We start from the raw sequence: 5,570 nt of genomic DNA, 5'->3' as shown, positions 1-5,570 counted from the left end.
TGAACTATGCCTACAGTTGGAATTAAGCGCAGCACACAAAATTTTCTGCTACAATGTCCTATCAGTCAATGACTACTTCAGCTTCAACCACAACAATACAAGAGCACATAATAGATACAAACTCAATGTAAACCGCTCCAAACTCGATTGCAGAAAATACGACTTCAGCAACAGAGTGGTCAATGCCTGTAATGCACTACCTGACTCTGTTGGTACATCCTCTAACCCCGACTCCTTTAACCTCAAACTTTCCATTATTGACCTCACCCCATTCCTAAGAGGTCTGTAAGGGGCGTGCATAAGTGCACAATCTTGCCTACCGTCCCTGTCCTATTGTCCCCATTTATTCATACCTATTTCCTGTATTCTTACTCATGTTTATACTTATACCTATTATCTTGTAAGCAATTGATAAATCAAATCAAATCAAATAAATAAATGATCTTGTGAGGGGTCAGATGTTGCACTACCTTCAGGAGAATATTAATACTTCAGGAGTGGAGGTCCCTGCAATTTTCAAAGACTGGGGTATCCTTCCCACTTAAGAAACTTATTCCATCTCTGACTTCCCCCCCTTTTTTAAAGAAAAGTTTTATTGAAATTCAAGTCATTGGGCAGTTATAGAGCAACTTAGGAAAAAATATTTCAGTCAGAGCTCAGGTTTGAGCATTGTTCATGAGCTTTGTTAGAGCCTGAGTGGAGGTAGTATGTCCTATCTTGTCCTTTCATATCTCCCAGGAGCCTTTGATTCCATGATCTTTTTGGACATGGAGATTAAAGACACCGATTTACAATAGTTCTGTTCCTTTAGTGGCAGAGAAATTCAGAATTATTGGACTAGAGACGTTAACTAGTCAGTTACTCCTACATGGGATGCCACAGGTCTGCTTCCATCCTTCTTGTTCTCTAATATCTACACAAAGCCCATAGTAGAGGCCATCTCTCAGTTTGAGGAGCAGCTGATGTTACTCAAGTTTATGCCCCCAGACCAAGGACAGACCAAATATGTTGCCCATATCTTGTCTTAGTACCTGGTAGCTACTAAATGTTAAAACCTTCACACATCTCTCATAAACACATGGTTTTCACAAGTTCAGAGTAGGCAGGATATTATATTGACAAAGGGGTCATGTTATGGAATTTGGGAAACTGGATATGTGTCGCTTTTGCCCTCATTTAACAATGATTGCATTAAGGTAGTTTCCCTGATGCTTTTCATCTTTTTTCTAATTGAGTATTAGATAGATAAGAAAGGATTGCTTTTTTGATCACATAAAACATCTATCTGGTTTTTTTTTGGGGGTGGGGGGGCGTTTTGGAAACATCCAGTGTCAGATATTTCCTCCCACAGGACTCAATGCAGTGGTGGGCTGCAAATGGTTTAACAACTGTTTCTGTTGGTGGTGGGATTCAATTTTTTTTTACTATTGGTCCTGTGGGTGTGGCTTGGTGGGTGTGGCAGGGGAAGGATACTGTAAAATCTCCAGTCAGAGGTGGGATTTGCTGGTTCTCAGAATTACTCAAAATTTCCGCTACCGGCTCTCCAGAACTGGTCAGAACCTGCTGAATACCACCTCTGGGTTCTGTGAGAGTGCGCGCAGCATTCAAAATACAGCAGTTTGAGGCTCAACAGATTACCTTCTAAGGCAGTCCCAGTAAGTAGAAGAGCTGAGGCGTGGAAATCTGCTGCGCCGTGCGAATCAGCTGAGCCGGAAAGAAGGAAATATAGGACAGGATAGGGCAGGGGCAGGTGGGTGGGGCCAGATGGTGGTTGGAACTACCAGTTCACTAGAACTGGTATGAACTGGCAGTAGCCCACTGCTGACTCAATGGGAATGGAGTTGAACCTCAGCAAAATAGAGCTGCTGTTTGTTCATTGGACCTTATAGCTCCAGTGAAGTCTCTTGAATGCTTGACCTGATCCATGCTTTGGGATTCTCCTGGGCTAACCACTATCACTTTATGGGCATGTGGAGCATATGGTCAGAAGGCCTTCCTCCAGCTCTATCTGGTACACTAGTTGTGCTTTTACCTGGGGTGGTAGTATCCTACAATAGTAGTTCATGTTTTTACATATTGTGTTTGGACTACTGCTGTGTGCTGCCCATGGATCTGTCCTAGAGTTTTAATTAATCTATAATATATAGATATATTATATATAATATACTATATTATATATATATAGTATAGATATACTATATTATATATAATGTAATGGCTCCTGTACAGTGGTAGCTGGCACTTGTCACCATGAAATATATCAGTGTTTTGAATCCTGCGCTAGTTTTCAGTTAGCTTCTGAATGTAATTTGGGGTATTAGTTGTTAAAGCTTATATGGCTTAATACCAAAGTATTTCCAGAGCCATGTACTCCAATAAAATCAACCTGATGTATTTATTCTAGGAGATACTGCTACCAGTCACCATTTCCATAATCTCCTGCTACATTTCTGTGGCAGTGTCTGTACCATTTTAGCATTCCAGGAACTACTGAAAACAGAATCATTCTTGGAGTTTATGGTGATGCATAGCATCAGCAATAGATAATTGTAACTATGGTTTTATGATTTAACAAATCTGTAATTTTTATCTTTACCATGGGTGTTTTATTTTTTATGTTCTCATTACGAGAAACCGCCAAGAGTCTTGAGAATGCAGTGGGTAATCAATCCAATATATAAATAAATTAATAATAGATATTAATTTTTAAAATGCAATTGCTGTACTACCGTATTATTATGGCTATGTCTACCGAAACACACACAAAGGCAATTCTTAGCTAGCATCCTGCTATATTTAAAAAAAAAAAAAGCAAGTGGAATCATTTAAATGGCTTCCTGGACGCATGGGTCTAATTTACTGTCAGAATAAAATTAGGAAACGAAAAAAAGAAAATATGTAGGTGTGAGTGCACATGTGTACACCAAATGTACTTTCCATTTCTTCAGCTTTCTTCTGAATTATGCAGCAGTGATAATTGCACTCTGCCTTACTTCTCTTTACAGGTTCTTTCAAGAGTGGGAAAGAGAAAGAGATGTAGCACTGATGATGTTACCTAGTTTGGGTAATGAAACATCTGCAACAGTGATGGGATTTTAAAAAATTTACTACCGGTTCTGTGGGCATGGCTTGGTGGGCGTGACTTGGTGGGTGTGGCAGGGGAAGGATACTGTAAAATCTCCATTCCCACCCCACTCCTGAGGGAAGGTTACTGCAAAATCCCATTCTCTCCCCACTGCACTAACCTGCTTTCCAGCTCTGTTCTCCTGTACAGGGCAACAAAAGAAGATTGAGCCAAATAGCTGGGACTTGCGAGGCAGAGAATAGATGGAGGCGGGGCCAGTCAGAGGTGGTATTTGCCAGTTCTCTAACTACTCAAAATTTCCGCTACCGGTTCTCCAGAACTGGTCAGAACTTGCAAGAAAACAATCAAGAGAGCACCAAGGACCCCTTAGAAAAATTAGCGCATTTGGCATTTAGTAGTCTTTGCTTACTGTGACCATTTGTCCTTGGCAGTTCCCTCTGCCCCACCAGTCCTGGAGGCCACCAACATTTCCTGCCTGTTCTAGATGACTCCATATCCTGAAATAATTAGAAACATTAGCAAAAGTATTTTTATCAAGTGTCAATGAAGATTCTCAGTCCTTCAGGTCATTGTTGTTCTGTTGCTCAGAAAGTCCAGTTGCCTCTTGAAAAAAAGCACCTTTGGGATATTTTTTATCAAGAGGCAGATAGAGATGTTTTTGTTTTTTAATTATAAGGCTGGAGGGTGGCCAGTGATCCCACTTGTTTCTTCTGCCCTAAGAACCACTGAAAATGAACCCAAACCCCATGCCAGACAGTGATTAAGATTTTTTTAAAAATACTTAAAATTATAGCAAGGCACCTTGAATCAATGATTTCTTAAATCCCATTAATCTATGCAGCCTACTCTTTAGTAGCCTAGTAACAGTCTCTCCGGTGGGTTTAAATATAGAACAAAATTGAAATTATGGTTAAAGCATTGACATGAAATGAAGATCAACGTTCAAAGGCAACAAAAAATCAGAATGCATCACATTGCAAAACAGAGATCGAAGGAGTTAGAGCCAGACTGTGCCAGTGGTCCAACCCTTTCTCAGGCTGATGGTTGGCTAATATTGCCTGCCTTATCGCTTGATATTTTACAAGGACAGGAGGAGATAGGTATCTTGAGCGAGCTCCCTAGATAGATTCATCTTCATCCTCACCCAAGAGGAAAGTGGGTTTTGCTTTCTGCTGACATTGCTATCCATCCATTCAGAAAGTAACAGAACACAATGGCTCCCACTGAATGGTCCTCCTTGTGGATCATTATCATTGAAGGAAGGGATTTGCTCAGTGAACTACATGCAAGACATGTTTGGGGTGAGTGGTTGATGGCTCCTTGCTTTGCGCTTCACTGCAAAAGAGTGTTTTTAGGCTTAATGGAAAGAGGCCTAAACATCTGATGCAACTGCTTTATGGGATCTCATTGATCAGAATGTGATTGCCGATCCAGATTCACACTTCTGAAACAGTCATCCCATTAACCAAAGTAACATCGTCATGTTACTTTTAAATGAACCATACAAGCTAAATTTTAACCAAGGGAAAAATCTCTCTTAATGACCAGCCGTTCTCCTTTTAAAGTTCTATGGGCAAAGGATTTACTGTACATCTGAAAAACACTCAGCGTTAATGTGTGAAGATGGACAGGATCTCCTTTTTTTTGCCAGGTGAGAAGCATCCTGATTCAGATGGCCAAAACTGGGCTGCAAAAAAGCTGGATGAGCTATAGGAAAAACAGAGAGATTAAAAAAAAGAGAAAAGAAAAAAGGGAAAAGACAAGAAAACAAAATTCTCATTATTGTCACTAAGTGATAGGTTGACTCAGTTTTTGCAGTTTATATAATAGATCTACTCTTTAAAAATTTATTGATACAAGGGAGCCATTATCAAACTTTATTTTTTTAAAATTTGGGTTATATACAATGTTGGGCTATGAATTCCCAAGATAGCTTCAAACTATTGTTTATTTATTTATTTTTTACAGCTGTCCATCTTGAATATGGGACTCTATCACCATTGTCATCATTTCAGTGTATTCTAGTTGGTCACACAGTCAACCAGATGTTTAGATTGGATGGATCTCACAATTTTGTCCACCTATCAAGTCCTTCCCAAGGCCCTGAAATAGGCAGGTGTTGTTGTTTTCAGGGGTTAAAGATATTGTCACAAAGCAGTTCTCATCGGCCCTATTAACACTTTTCTTCCAGATGTATAACACCAAAAGAAATTGCCTAACCCATACCATGTTACTGAACTTCATTTTAACTTCATCTTTCCTGAGGGGAAATGTGCACAACTTCCTCCCCCCATGTAGATTTTACTACAAACTTTTTTAAAAGACCTTAATTAATTCAGAAACAGAAAAAATGGAAAATGAATTTGGAGAAGAATAAAATGTCTTTGACAGATTTATTCCTGTCCTTTGCAACCATCTTGCTCTTAGGCCAAGCCTTCCTTACTTGGAATGTTAGGGTTGTGGTCCTTTGCAAAACCACGATGAA

Source organism: Pseudonaja textilis, chromosome 1 (genome assembly GCF_049901715.1).
Source record: "Pseudonaja textilis isolate UNSWEBS1 chromosome 1, rPseTex1.2, whole genome shotgun sequence".
Lineage (NCBI taxonomy): Eukaryota > Metazoa > Chordata > Lepidosauria > Squamata > Elapidae > Pseudonaja > Pseudonaja textilis.
Note: the sequence above shows the minus strand (reverse complement) of the source record.